Source organism: Tenrec ecaudatus, chromosome 13, assembly GCF_050624435.1.
Source record: "Tenrec ecaudatus isolate mTenEca1 chromosome 13, mTenEca1.hap1, whole genome shotgun sequence".
Taxonomy (NCBI): Eukaryota; Metazoa; Chordata; class Mammalia; order Afrosoricida; family Tenrecidae; genus Tenrec; species Tenrec ecaudatus.
The window spans coordinates 129713237-129729493 of NC_134542.1; positions in this window are offsets into that span (position 1 = coordinate 129713237).

A 16257-nucleotide genomic window follows, 5' to 3' on the forward strand; every position below is an offset into this window, starting at 1 on the left:
CAGATGAAGGCAAACTAGGAAAATCTGGTCTACTTCAAAAATTAACCAATGGATACCAAGGGCTCAAGTAGAAAGAAAATGTTTTGAAAATGATGATGGTGGAGTCAGGGGAAGATGGCTGCCAGATAGGTAGCTCATGCCCAGAGTTCCAGGGAGACTGGTGAGTGGGGAAGTTTTGGGGTCAAATAGGGTTATCAAGTCTGTGTGTCGATTCCCAAGACTACTCAGAGCACTTCTCTGAACCAGAAGCTGACTCCCACCATCCACACCCTGTGGACACCTGTGTTCTCTTGTGTGGTGCTCAGGGTGCCCTCTCTGCCTTCACCGGCGCCACAGGGCAGCCCAGTGCATGGCAGAGGCTACAACCCTGCCTCGGTGCCCTGCATAGAATTGTCAACCACTACCACCACCCGACCCCAAACTGCCCCAGGGTGTCCAGAGTCCCGTGTGTGTGAGACAGCCGTCATACCGACCCTGCCCTCTACAGAGATTCATGCCCCATCTGGGCACCCCTCACAGACCAGCCAGCCAGACCCTTCTCCCTTCTCCTGGGAAGATCGTGCCCCAGCGCCACAGTGCAACCAGGCCAAAGGCAGAGGCTGCTGCTCTGGCTTTGTGCTCCTGAAAACCACCAACCAGAACACCCCCACACTCAGAAGTCTTAGTCCAGAGGTGCCCGCCCCATTGCTAAACTTCTCACAGACCTGCCAGCCCACCCCATTCCTGGCACTGCCCACCCCCTTCCTGCCACATTGCTTCAGGCTTGCCAGGCAGTGGACACAAGTCTGGCAGAAGCTTCTACAGCTTTGGCATAGGGACCCAAGCCTTTGGGGCTTGCCTACGGCATTCTCCCTTCTCCCTGCTCACACTGCCCCACCCTCTGTGATCCAAGCAGTGGATCAGCACACCAGTGGGAGCCCCTTCCAACCCGCCTACCTGTGGAAAGAACCCCCTAGCCAGAAACAGATCGCCCAATCCCCAACCTATGCTCCAAATACGCTCCGATGCACTGGGGTCAGACTTCAGCATGCACAGCTGCAAACAGCTCCTAAGGAGACCTGAGAGTGGCTGGAGCACAAACCATAGGCCAAGGCAAGAGGGAAACCGCAGCAGGACAAAGGTGAAACACAACCCCTCAAGGAAGTAGGCTAAAGGCAGCCTGCAGAAACACCAATACCAACCTCCCAAAGAGAGAGCCCAGGTCTCTGAGATACCCAGGAAAATGGCACCTAGTTCCAATAAATCCACCAAAAAACAAGTTGCTTCCACAGTTTCAACAAGAAAAGAGAAACACAATCCAATGCCAGAGGACCACCTGGACCTAATGGCAGTCATAGAAAAGGCAGAGGTTGACCTCCCACAAAAGAAATCTTCAGAATGCTGCTTGGAGTCATACAAGACATGAGGAAAGCATTACAGAAAAAAGGGTGAAATGGTAGAGGGAATAAAGACGATGCACCAAAGGGAAATAGAGGAGTTAAGGGGTGAGATAACAAAAAACTAATAGCAAACTCATGGACTTTGTCCAGAGAATGGAGGAGGCAGAGAACCATACAAGTGACCTAGAGGATTCACAAGCAGAAATTAGTACCTGAGTAAAAGTCTAACAAGTCCATCAGAGAAGCTGAAGAAAACCTCAGAGCTATGTCGGACGCTATGAGAAGGAACAACACCAGAATTATCGGCTTGCTGGAGGAATGCACATCAAGAAACCAACATCCAAAATACTGATGGAATGCTTGGAAGAAAACTTTCCTAGCTTAACGAACAAAAACCAGGCCGAAGAATGCCAGCTAGACTGAATCCCAAGATGAGGTCACCAAGACGTATAGTTGTTAAACTATCCAACTACGAGGAAAAGGAAAAAAATATGAGAGCAGCTAGGGAAAAATTGGCAACTACATATAAAGGAAAGCAGATAAGAATATGCTCAGACCTATCAGCAGACACTAGAAGAAGAGGAGACAGTGGAGCAGCATATTCTAAAAGTTGCAGGATAATAACGTAAACCCAAGATTACTCTATCCAGCCAAATTATCTATCAAAATTGATGGAGAAGCGAGAGTCTTCCTGGACAAGGAAAGTCTCAAAGAATATACTAAAAGGAATCCAGCACTACAAAAGATCCTCACTGACCCAGTATGGACAGAAGAACAGCATTCAGTAAGCACATATAAGAAATCACCACATAGAAAAATTCCACCCAGAGACCATTAAAGAGAAAACAGCCCCCAAGATAACACAGGCTCAACAATGGAAAAAAGGCAAGAATGAACCACAAACACACATATGCACAACCCACTGGAAAGAAATGGAGGTAGGAAAACACCCAACACAAGAGGGATATGATGACATCACAGGGTCCACAGATAGATGTAATAACCCTGAATATCAATGGATGGAACTCAGGCTGTAAGAGACAGAGACTAACAGACTGACTTAGAAAACAAAACTCCTCCATCTGCTGCCTACAAGAGACACATCTCAGCATTACAGACAAAAATAGGCTGAGAATCAAAGGCTGGAGAAAAAAAAAGCAAACAGCAATTCAAAAAAAAAAAGAAAAAAGAAGCAGGGGTTGCAATTCTAATCTCGGATAAAATTGATCTCAAAGTGCAAACCATAAAAAGAGATAAGGATGGACACTACACACTACACAAACAACCACTAAGCATTCTAAACATTTACTTGCCAAATAAGCGTTCAACGGAATATGCCAATCAAACGCTCCAAAAGATGAAAAAAAATATCATAGCCTCAACAATTATAGTAGGTAACTTCAATACACTGCTCTCAGAGAAAGATAGATCACTTGGAAAGAAACTCAACAAGGAGGCTAAAGATCTAAACACTACAACTAGACAATTTGACCTGATAGATATGTACACAGAGCTCTCCACCCCAATACAAAAATTCACATTCTTTTCAAGCCCATATGGCACATATTTGAAAATAGACCACTAGCAAGGGCACAAGTTGAATCTACATAAATTTAAACACATCAATATCATACAGACCTCTCTCTCTGACCACTGTGCCATAAGATTGGAAATCAACAAAAGGAAGATAAAGAAATCAAGGGCAAACAATTGGAAGATGAATAGCTCTCTATTGCAAAGGGAGTGTGTACTGGTTCAAATTAGAGATGAAATTAGGAAATCTCTAGAAACCAACGATAATGAAAACACGCCATATCAAAACTTATGGGACACAGCAAAGGCAGTCATCAGAGGAAGTCTCATAGCATTACATGCACACTTAAAAAAGGAGAGGCTTATGATTGATATACTGGCACAAAATTTACAGCAACTAGAGCAGAGTCTACTAGACAATTCAACTAATAGCAAAAGAAACAAAATAATAAAAAATTAGATCTGAGATTCAGGCGAGAGAAAATAAGAAAACTTTGGGGGAAAATTAAATACTGCTAAAAGTTGGTTCTTCGAAAGGATAAAGTGAATTGACAAACCTCTCGTGAATTTGACCAAAGGAAGGAAGGAACACATTTCAATAGCAAGGATGAGGCGTGTAAGGGGACATTACAACGGACCATAGTGAAATTTAGAAGATAATCGCACAGTACTATGAAGGACTGTACTCCAATGAATTCAAATATTTGGAGGACATGGACAAATTATTGGAAAAACAATCCCTCCCTAGATTATCCCCAATGGCCATTAAGAACCTAAACAGACTCATATCAATGGAAGAAATACACAAGGTTATCAAGGGATTACCAATTGAAAAATCACGTGGACCAGATGGGTTTACAGGAGAATTCTATCAAGCATTTAGGGAAGAACTGGCACCAATCCTACACAAACTTTTCCAGAACATTGAAAAAGATGGCAAACTCACCAAATTCCTTCTATTAACCTAATATAACTCTGATACCTAAGCTGGTCAAGGATCCCACAAGAATTGAGAACTACAGACCAATTTCACTAATAAATATCATGCAAAAATCCTTAGCAAAATACTAGCCAATAGAATACAAGTAATACCCCATGATCAAGTGCGATTCATACCAGGGTTGCAGGGATGGTTCAGCATACGAAAGACCATTAGCATTATTTTCCACAGTGAGATAAAAACGTATGAGAACCACCTGATAATATCGATAGATGCAAAAAAGCATTCAACAACATCCAACACCAATTCATGTTAAAAGCATTCAAGAAGATAGGAATGGAAGGAAAATTCCTCAATATAATATAAACTATATATGAAAAAACAACAGCCAATGTGGTAGTCAATGGAGAAAAGACGAGATCAATTCTTCTGAAAAGGGGGACTAGATGAGGATGTCACTTGTCACCACTTCAATTTAACATCGTATTGGAGGTCCTAGCTAACAATATAGGGCAAAGAAAATAAATCAAAGGTATTTGTCTGGGGAAGGAGGAAGTGAAACTACCGTTATTAACAGATGATATGATTTTATATATGGAAAATCCTAAAAGTTCCACAAGAGGAGTACTGGAAGCAATAGAGGAATATGGCAGAGTAGCAGGATACAAGATCAACAAACGGAAGCCTATCACACTACTGTACACATCAGACAAGGCCACAGAAGAAGGGATCCAAAAGGGGGTCCCCTTCATAATAGTCAATTACAAATTGAAATATCTAGGGATATACCTGACTAAAAATACCAAAGATCTGTGCGAGGAAAACTACAAAACCCTATTAAAAGAAACCAAGTGTTACCGAAACTAATGGAAGGACATCCCATGCTTGTGGATCGGTAGACTCAATATTGTAAAGATGTCAATTCTACAAAAGGCACTATATAAGTTCAATGCTATCCCGATACAAATTCCATTATCTTTCTTCACAGAATTGGAAAAACAGATTACCAACTTCATATGGAGAGGGAAGAAGCCAAGAATTAGCAGAGAACTCCTCAAAAAGAAGGACAAAGTTGGAGGGCTTGCTTTACCCAAATTTAGCACCTACTATACAGCTACAGTAGTCAAAACAGCATGGTATTGGTGTAATGATAGATCTTCAGACCAATGCAAAACGATAGAAAACTCAGAAATAAAATCATAAGCGTACAGACAACTGATCTTTGATAAGGGCCCCCAAAATATCAAATGGGAAGCGGACACCCTCTTCAATTTGTGATGCTGGAAAAAGTGGATACGTAGCTGCAGAAAAATGAAGCAAGACCCCTACCTCACTCCATATACAAGAATAAACTCAAGGTGGATCACAGACCTTGAGGTAAACTCCCTAACTATTAGGGCCATTAATGAGGGAATTGGGATAAACCTGAGCAATTTGGCACTGGGAATACATAGGCTATCGGAAATTTGGGAAGACACAAACACAGAGGAGGCACAAATTGACCAGTAGGACATACTAAAGATAAAACACTTGTGTATATTGAAATAATTCACCAAGAGACTAATAAGAGACCACAGATTTGGAAGACATCTTTAGTAATGACACATCAGACAAATGCCTTATTGCTAAAATCTACAATACTCTGTTAATTTACAAGAAAAAAACCCAATTGTCCACTCAGGAGGTGGTCAAAGGACCTGAGCAGGAGATTCTCGTGGGCAGAAATCCAAATGGCCAATAAGCATATGAGAAAATATTCTATATCTCTAGCCACAAGAGAAATGCAAATTAAAACAACTATGAGATACCACCTAATACCCCCAAAGATAGCCCAGTTCAAGAAATCAGTAAGTAATAAATGTTGGAGGGGATGCAGAGAGATAGGAACTCTTGCCCACTGCTGGTGGGCCTGTAGGTATGTACAGCCATTATGGAAATTGATTTGGTGATATCTAAAACAGTTGGAAATTGAGCTACCATATGATCTAGCAAAGTCCCTACTGGGCATATACCCAGAAGAGGCAAGAAACAAACCATGGCTAGACACCTGTGCTCCAGTGTTTATCGCGGCACAGTTCACAATCGCAAGAAATTGGAAACAGCCCAAATTTCCATCAACAGATGAGTGGATTAAAAAAACTGTGGTACATATATAATGGAGTATTACGCATTCCTAAAAAGCAGTGATGAACACATGAAGCACATCGCCGCATGGGAAGAACTGGAGGAAATTATGCTAAGTGAAGTAAGTCAAGCAGAAAAGGACAAGTACTACATGAGTCCGCTTAAGTAAGCTCAAAAAGTTAAAAAGGGACATAGGGAAGAAGCTACTGTATACATATGTCCCTGGGGTGAGGTCCAGCTAAAAGGGCAGGGGCCAGACTAAAATCAGGGATACATATAGTAGCTCACCAAAAAGGAAGGAGGGAAAAAAAGACATTGGTAGCCGGGGGCACTAACCCACACGGGGGGGGGTGTTGATTGTGTCTCCACAGGGAAAGAGGGATCAGACTTCATCCCGGTGCTCCAAGACAAGAATGCAACACACTGACATAAAGCAGGGAACCGATAGAGAGGCCTGAGGGACTGGCCCCATTACCAACTAAGTAGAGAGCACCACCCTTGCCGCCAGAATTCACTTCAGAGGACAGCACTGAAGCTACAGCTCAAGGAGAGGGACTTGTCTGATCAGAGCACACAGGAGCCAATGAGGGGGAAAGGGATGTAAAATAAAAGAAGAGAGAAGCACATCCTGGATCACCAAGCCCTGAGGACAATGTTTCTGCTCAGAGCAGCAATGCACAGAGAAAACCACAGATCCGGCCCCACCATGGGACACACCATTCCTCACTGACCCATATCACCATTGGGGACAACACTAGAGACACACAGTGGGAATTGTGCCTGCCCTGAGCCCACTACACCAAAGCCAACCACTGGGGGCGTGTAACAGAGCAGCACAGGGAGCAGAGCAATGAAGTCCTCAGGGAATACCAGGGATAGAAGTGGTGCCAGGGCATGGCACCCCATCAGACTCAAATGGAAAGCACTTGTAAAGGACAACAAATAGACCTTTACTATTTATAAGGTTTTTGTTGTTGTAGCTATTATTTTATTTTCAATAGTTTTTTTCATTGTACTTGGTCTTGTGATGGTGCATATTGTTGTCACTGCATGTCTACCTTGAAGGGATAGGTGGGATAAACAAGCCGGAAGAGAGAACAATGGGATGACAGTTGGCAAGGAAGGTGCAGGAGGTCTAGCAGGGCTGAATCAAGGACAATGTAACTAGAGGAATTCCTAAAACCCAAAGGAAGGCTAAACATGATAATGGGACAAGAGGAAAGTACAAAGGAATAGAGGAAAGAACTAGGAGGCAAAGGGCATTTATAGAGATCTAAATACAGGCATATACATATGTAAGTATATTTATATATGACGAGGGGGAAATATATCTATGTACATATATTTATAGGTTTAGTATTAAGGAAACAGATGGACAGTGGGCCCCTACTCAAGTACTCCCTCAACACAAGAACACTTTGTTCTAACATTTCGGCAGTCTGATATGCTTGCCTTCCAGACATGATGGCTGAAGACAACAGGTGCACAGCAAATGTGGTGAAGAAATTTGACGGTGCCCGGCTATCAAAAGATATAGCATCTGGGGTCTTAAAGGTCTGAAGATAAACAAGCAGTCATCTAGCTGAGAAACAACAAAACCCACATGGAAGAAGCACACCAGTCTGTCTTGACCCAATTGCTGAAGATAAAGTGGGTGCATAAGCAAATGTGGTGAAGAAAGATGATGGTGCCCAGTTATCAAAAGATATAGAATCTGGGGTCCTATAGGCTTGAAGATAAATCTAACCGAGAAACATCAAAGCCCACATGGAAAAAGCACACCAGCCTGTGAGCTCAAGAGGCGTCAAAGGGATCAGGGATTAGGCATCAACCCCCACCCCCCAAAAAATAATCATAGCATTGTAAATGAAGGGAAGTGTGGAGTGGGGGCCCAGGGCCTATCTGTGGGAAATTGGACATCCCTTTGCAGAAGGGCTGCAGGGAGGAGATGAGCCAGTCAGAGTGCAGTGTAGCAATGATGAAACATATAATTTTCCTCTAGTTCTTGAATGCTCCCCACCTCCCCCACCCCATCATGATCCCAATTATACCTTACAAAGCTGGCTGGATTGTAGAATGTACATTGGTAAAGATAGGAACATGAAACACAGGGAATTCAGGACAGATGGACACCTCAGGACCAGTGGTGAGAATGGCGATACTGGGAGGGTAGAGGGAAGGTAAGGGAGAAAAGGGGAACCAATTAAAGGAATCTACATAAAACCTCCTCCCTGGGGGACAGACAGTGGTGAAGTGGGTGTAGGGGGATGTCAGACGGTGTCTGATAGTACAAAATAATACAAATTTATAAATTATCAAGTGTTCACGAGGGAGGGGGAAGCAAGTAGGGAGGGAAAAAATGAGGAGCTGATACCAAGGGCTCAAGTAGAAAGCAAATGTGTTTTGAGAATGATGAGGGAAACAAAAGTGCTTGACACAATGGATGCATGTATGGATTGTGATAAGAATTGTACAAGCTCCCAATAAAGTGATTTTAAAAAGAAGAAAATAATGATGGCAACATGTGTATGAAGTTCTTGATATAATTGATGTATGGATTGTTATAAGTGCTGTAAGAGCCCCCAATAGAATGATTTATTTTAAAAAATCAGCCAATAAAAACACTAGAGATCACATCACGGATCTTGTTGTGCATGGGGTATCTTGAGTTGGATTAACAACATCAATAACAAGGCCAAGGATAACTTAGATTCCAGTTTAGCTAGAGAAAGTATTGCTATTTTTCTATGAAGGAAAAGACTCAAGCTCTTTATACCTGTGCTGTAGTTAAGAAGGAACCTAATCTAAAAGGAGTAATGCATCCACAAAATAATTTCTTTTTGGCATTTCACTGGCTGAAGTAAATCAGCACCTCTGGATCAGGCTAGGATGTTTCGAAGGCTGGCTCTTGGCTTGTCCTATCATTTACAAGCTGCGAGGTGCTAAAAACAGAATCCTTCTGGCTTAGCATTTCCTCGAGATGGCGATGAGGAGGAGGATGACAATAATCCCTCCCTCTCTGTCTGCCTTGGAGAGGAGATATGGGGATTGAATGAGGCTCTGTCATACTTTTCTAATGCAAATGAACAAATTCTCACTTTAATACTTCAATTTGAGGATGAAGAAACAACTCGGACAAAAGTTCTGTGTCGAACCATTCTAGTTTGAAATATTGGATCCACCAAAAACACAATTCAAAAGACTGGCTGTTTTGTTTTTGTTTTCTGAAGTGCAGACAGCCCCTCCTGCTGAGTTCATACCTCATACCTTTTGGATGAACCAGAAAGAATCCTGCCCTAGCCAGAGCTAGGGTGAACCACTGGTGAATGGTATAATTATTCACACAGTTTCTACTTTAATTACAAGAGCTAAATAAGAGGTGTTTGTTAGGCTTTTGTCTGAAAGTCCTGCTTGAATAGGTGATGTAAGTGTGATTGAATCAATTAATAGATATTAATGACTGATAATTAATGCATAACCTACTAGCTGGGGAGGGGACCTCTTAAAGTAAGCAGGCTGCATTTAGCTTGTAAATTGAAAAATGGCCTCACTTCTATTGATTATTCCACCTTGCCTATGGACCATGACCTTATTGTAGGAGTGATTCCATAATTCCTTTTTACAATATAAATTGTGAAAGGATTTTGTAATTGTTACTGTTAATATAAATTAATGTGCATATTAGAAGGCTTCAAAAGTTTTTGAGAAAATCCCATAATCTTGATTTCATTTTTCCATGAACTTTTGGATGTCCCACATATTATTATATTACGTAGAATCCAATTTCCTTGCCTCTTCTTGCTCCGTTCTTGCTTACCCCTGAGAAGGGGTAATATGAGAGTGACCTTTGTTGATAAGACACTGACCTTTGATCTTTGTCCTGAAGGCCATGAGTTGCGGAAAAGCCCTCTTCTCTAGATAGCTAAAGTGTTACACTTCAACAAGTTTAACTGGTTTTAAAATTCTTGGGCTTCTATTGCATGAGTCCTTCGATTGTCAAAAACTTTCCTCTGCTGCTTACACTCAGGAACAATGTAATAAGTAACTTCCAATTAACGTTTTCCAAATGTAGCAAAAATTATAATGAATGACTAAGTACAGACTGCATAATGGAAGCCTATTAGCCAAGTGAATATACCCTTTTAATTTATATTTCGATACCACTTTTGTATTATCTCCCATCAGAAAAGAACATGGAATTACCAATTTTATCTTATCTCAGACTTATTATTAAAGAGTAGTAAAGGAAACTTCATTCAGAAGCCATAATATGATTTTCCATTAACAGGGGGATTCCTATGTGACAAGAATATTTCTCCAAGGCAATGTATGTGCTTGGATTTCTGCCTGAACCAGCTTATAAACTATAAGCTATATCTCAGGTGGAACAACCATTCAACAAAAGAAAATATATTTTTACATGGAGGTTGTTTGGTTTGGTCTCTATAGACCCAACTATATTTAGTTAGTCTCAATCATAATGTTAAATATGGCAATGATTCTTCTGGAAGAGGTGAGAGAAGTGGCTTCAAAGCTCAAATGTTTTAGCATTGCCTTCCAACCTTCATTGGCAGCCTTGGCACTGGATCTCTTTTGTTTATCTCTTACAGTGTCTTATGGGAGTCTAGTCAACTATTGGACTTAAGACATATACCTGTGAATTGAATGACTCAGATGTCAACACCCTCCCCCACCACCATTCATGGACATAGTTTGAACGTTAATGCTTCACAAGAACTTTTATAGGAAGGATTACCTTCCAAAAAGTTACCTGGGAAATGCGCCTTTTGTCTATGGCCTGTGTTGTGGCCAGTGATCTGGAGAAGCATTAGGTAGGGACAAGAACAGAGCTATCACCACTATACAGCAACAGACCAAGGGTCTGATCTGCAGGGTCAAATCTTTAAGGCCCAGATAGTCTCGTGGGGATCTGTGTCTACTCTTATCAACTTCATCACACTGAGGAAAACCCCCAACCTGTCTGAGCATTATTTTTCTCTGCAGAAATATAGGGATCTTACTTCCTAAGGGGCATATGAAGAATACCAAGATTGGCCATGATTTTACACAAACACATAACTAGACTGAATGGTGCAAGGGACCCTGGTCACATGCATACCATCTTCAGTGCAGATGTGGTATGCACAGGGGACCTAGGCTACATTCATCCCATATCAAGCATAGATATGACCATTACAGAGAACCCACATCATTGACTGAGGAAGAGTGAATTATGTGGAGAAGCCCTTAAAATTTATTTTCTTGCAATTTGGAAGAATGACCAAAATAGCTAACAAAGTAAGTTCTCTTTGGTAACTGGTTTGTATTCTTTAAGTTTATCGTGAGTGGCAAGTACTCCCTCAACATATGGACACTTTGTTTTAATAACCTGGCATTCTTTGATGCTCACCTTCCCAACACGATCCTTGAAGACAAAATGAGCGCATAAGTAAATGTAGTGAAGAGAGTTGATGGTGCCCAGCTATCAAAAGACAGTGTCTTGAGTCTTAAAAGAAGATAAACAAATGGCCATCTAGCTGGGAAGCAACTTGAAGATAAACAAGTGGCCATCTAGCTGGGAAGCAACAAAACCCACCAGCCTGTGTGACCATAAGGTGTCAACAGGATCAGGTATCAGGCATCAGAAGACCCAAAACAAACAAAAGTATCAATGTGAATGAGGGGGAAGAGTGGAGACCCAAAGCCCATCTGTAGAACAATTTGACATCCATTTATAGAAGGGTCACAAGGAAGGGATGGGTTAGACAGGGTACAGTATAATACTGATGAGACATAAAGCATTCCTCTAGTTCTTTAATGCTTCCTCCCTCCCACTATCATGATTCCAGTTCTACCTTACAAATCCTGCTAGACCAAAGCATGCACACTGGTACAGAGAAGAGCTCTTGATACATGGAATCCAGGACAGATAACCCTCAGGAACAATAATGGAAGTAGCAATACCATAAGGATAGGGAGAAGGTAGGGGGAAAAGGGGGAACCAATCACAATGATTGATGTATAACAAACCCCCACCCACCCCAGGGTGACAAACAACAGAAACATGGATGAAGGAAGACAGGAAGTGTAATATATGAAAAAACAATAATTTATCATTTATCAAGGGTTCATGAGGGTGGGAGGGGGAGGAAAAAGTGAGGAGCTGATACCAAGGGCTCAAGTAGAAAGAAAATGTTTTGTAAAGGATGATGGCAACATATTTACAAATGCACTTGACACAATGGATATATAGATTATAATAAGAGCTGTAAGAGTCCCCAATAAAATGATTAAAAAGCAAACTGACAAACAAAACAAAATTTATCATGAGTGGATATTGAGCACATGTGAAAGGTGTGTGTGTATAATGAATATTCATGAAGCATCTTTATAAGAAAAAAATTAAAATAAATCCTATGTGTGATCATAGTTGGTGCTAATTAAACATAAGTGGTGTATTTCTACTGTGAGCTATTTAGAAGTGGTACAACGCGGAAAAGAAGGGCGAGAATATGTTTACACATCGTTACGAATGATCAGTCACTAAGGGTACATGTAGGGTGGATTACTTTTTTTGCTGTGTGCATTCTCAACAACAAAATAAATAAAATGATGTACTGAAATTCTCAAAAAAATGTTATTGTAGAGATTTATTTAATACCTTAGGAAGACAGTTATGATAAGACAAGTGGAAAGGGGGTTATAAAATAATATATACTTCATGATTTTGGTGGGGTTTTTTGGGGAGAAAATACAAAGTTAAATGCCAACATAATAACCAGTTGTTATGGAGTTGATTCTGACTCAGGTCAATTCCTCATGTGTCAGAATACAACTGGGCACTATAGTGTTTTGGGTTTTTTACTATAGATTTTAATGGCTGCTTTTTGGGAAGTAGATCACCAGGCCTTACTTCTGAGCTATCTTTGTGGATACTCAAACCTCTGATTTTTTAGTTATGATATAAGCATATTAACTATTTGTACCATCCAGGGATTCCACCAAAGTAATGAGCATTAGTTATTTTCAGTAGGAAGCTATATATGGGTTTACGCCAAGTAGAATATGTTTAAATATGTCTCTGGGACCAGAAGATGGATGCAGAGAAGTTCTCTCAGTAATATTCCTGTCCTATTTATCCTAAGGTGCCTTTGAAAAAAATCTCTACCAAACTGTGGCATCTACATGAAGCTGCTGGGCCAGTTAAATTAAAGGCAAAGAGGTTGGCTTAGAAGGTTATTGTGATTGCAAAAGGGTAATATTGATTAGTTTGGGCATTAAGGACATCACTCATGAAGAATGCAAAAGGCCATTAAAAGACACGAAATAAAGATCACAATGGATATTAGACTTTCAGGAAGATGGAACCCATGTCGAGTTACTGTCCTCGGTTCTCATTGTGTGATCGCTGGATCTGTGGAAGCCCAGGTCACATCTTCAGCTCAAACATTATGCGGTGAAAAAAAAGTCAGTACCAGCAGCTACCAGAAAAAAAGCGTCAATTACTGAAGTTTACTCAAACCCAATGGATTATAAAGAAGAAGAAACCTTTGAATTTCCAGATAGTGTACAAGAGAATGATGCTTAGAGCCTTACTAGAAAAAAATGGAGATACTAGAATCCTCACATAAAGGGAAACCCAGGAGTTAAGGAATGACATAGCAGAAATAAAGAACATGGGTCCATGATCTGATCAATAGAATGGAAGAAATAAAAAAATCGAATCAGCAGACTTGAAGATAACCAAGCAGAATTTATCAAATGAGAGAAAAATCAAACAACCCCCCCACCACCACCACCAAAAAAGAATCTCAAGAAATCCTGAGAATGATGTGGAATATCATGTAGCTAAACAATCTTTGAATTATTTGGGTGCCTGAGTAGGAAGAAAAAAACCTATGGTTAAACATAGGGAATTCTTGGAAGAAAATGTCCCCAATTTCACAAAGGAGGAGACAATATCCATTCAGGTTCAGGAAGGAGAGATAACACCAATTAGATACTACCACCACCATGCCCAAAAAAGAGAAAAGAAAACATCCAGGCATTTAGTGGTTTAATTATCCAACTTCAAGAAAAATGCGAGGCTTATGAGAATAGCAAGAGAGAAAGGAGGTCATATAAGAAATTAAATAGATAATAAGTTCAGATGAACCTCTCTGCAGAGACCATGCAGGAAAGAAGAAATTGGAGCAACACATCTGAAAAGTTGAAAGACAGCAAATTCAAATCAAGAATCCTTTATCCAGCAAAGTTCTCCAACAAATTTGAAGGAGAAATAAGTTTTCTCCATAGGAAACATTTTGAGAATTCATGGAAACAAAACCAATACTATAAAATGTACTTTCCAGTTCTTTATGGGCAGAAAACCAACAACTGCAGCACAGGAACATGAGACCAACAGAGGGTATAACACCGTCCAGCAACCAAGACACCGAAAACAGTAGGCAAAACACTACAGATCTAGTGGGGAAACAAAGACAAGAATATACTCCTCACACACACACCATCCTATAAAAGGGGAAGAAAGGAAAATATCAAACACAAATTGTATGAGATGACAGCAACTAACCTGCAATTAGACTTAATTACACTGAACTGAATGTTAACAGACTAAACGAAGACAAAAACAAACTCCTTACACACATGCCCCTCTAAGCAGGGAAGAAAGGAAAATATCAAGCACAAATAGTATGAGAATACAGTGAATAATGTGCACTAAGATTTAATTACACTGAATGTCAATGGTCTAAACGCACCAATTAAAAGACAAAGAGCAGCAGACTAGATAACAAAATCCATTACTCTGTTGCCTTCAAGAGACACATCTCAAATTCACAGACAAAAATAGACTCAGCACCAAAGGAAAGCAAAAACGTAGTAATGGCAATTTACTACTAAAATTTTTTACTAATGGCAGTAAAAAAGAAAGCAAGTTGTCAATATCAATCTATGAAAAAATAGACCTCAAGGCACATGATATAACAAGAGATAAGAGTGGGTATTACATACTGCTCAAGGGATCAATAGACCAAGAACTCATATAATAAACATGTATGTGCCCAATGAAGAACCCTCAAAGTTACTCAACCATATCGTCAAAGAAATGAAAAGAGAAACCATTAGATCAATAATTATAGTAGGTAATGTAATGCACTCCTCTCAAAGAAAGATAGATCAACAGGTAAGAAACTAAATAAGAAACTAAAGAGCTGAACATCATCCACCAACTTGACCTCCTAGATATTTTCAGACCTCTTCAACCAGCAGCAAAAAAACACATGGTCTTCTCCAAAGCACACAGTTCATCAACGAGAATTTCAACACAACATACCAAAACCTATGGGATGCAACAAAGGCAATTATCAAATGCCACTTTATTGCAATAAAATGCACACATGACAAAAGAGGAGAGAATCATGATTAGCACCTTGCCACAGCATCTACAGCAAAGAGTATAGGGTCAACCGCATAATCTTTCTAATAGCAAAAAAAAAAATCATAAAAATTAGAACAGAAATAAATGAACTGGAAAGCAGAAGATCAATGGAAAAAACCAACTAAGAAAAAAGTTGGTTCTTTGAAAGGATCAATGAAATCAACAGACTCCTAGCAAATTTAACAAAGGAAAAAAGGAGCAGACATCAATATCAAGAATTAGTGATGAAGCAGGGAAGTCACAACAGCCCCTGTGATAGGTAGGTTTATTGTACCAACCTAGCCAATAGGAACATGTGGGATTAATCAGATTCCAGTTTGATTGGAGGGCAAAGTGATAAATGGCTCGGCAAAACCCACCCCTTTTTCTTGCTCTCTGGTGATTGGACTAGTGTGCAACTGCTTTCACCAGTTCTCTACCTTAACTTGTGAGCTACACTTCCTGTGGGACAAGCCAACTCTGGGATCATGTCGCTAGAACTTGAGGTTCCTTAGAGAGCTGCTTCTCCACGCTGCTGGTGTGTACATTGCTTGAGCCTGAAGCTGGTGGATCCTGTCTTCTTGCATTGCTTGAGTTCGATGTCCCATCCAGGCTTGCTTCTCTAAGCTCCTGAGCTTCTGACTGTTGGTGACCGGCCCTGCTGTTTGCTGCCTTTGGCCAGACTGTGCCTGCGTTGCCCAAGGGGAGACTTAGCTGTCTGCTTCCTTGACCTTAGAACACGTACTATTCCACAAAAGTGAGTTCATCTGAACCCTCTGTAATGCTGTGTGGACTAACTAATTGTTATATTCCTTCGTGATCTATCTATCTATCTATCTATCATCTATCTTTCTTTCTATCTA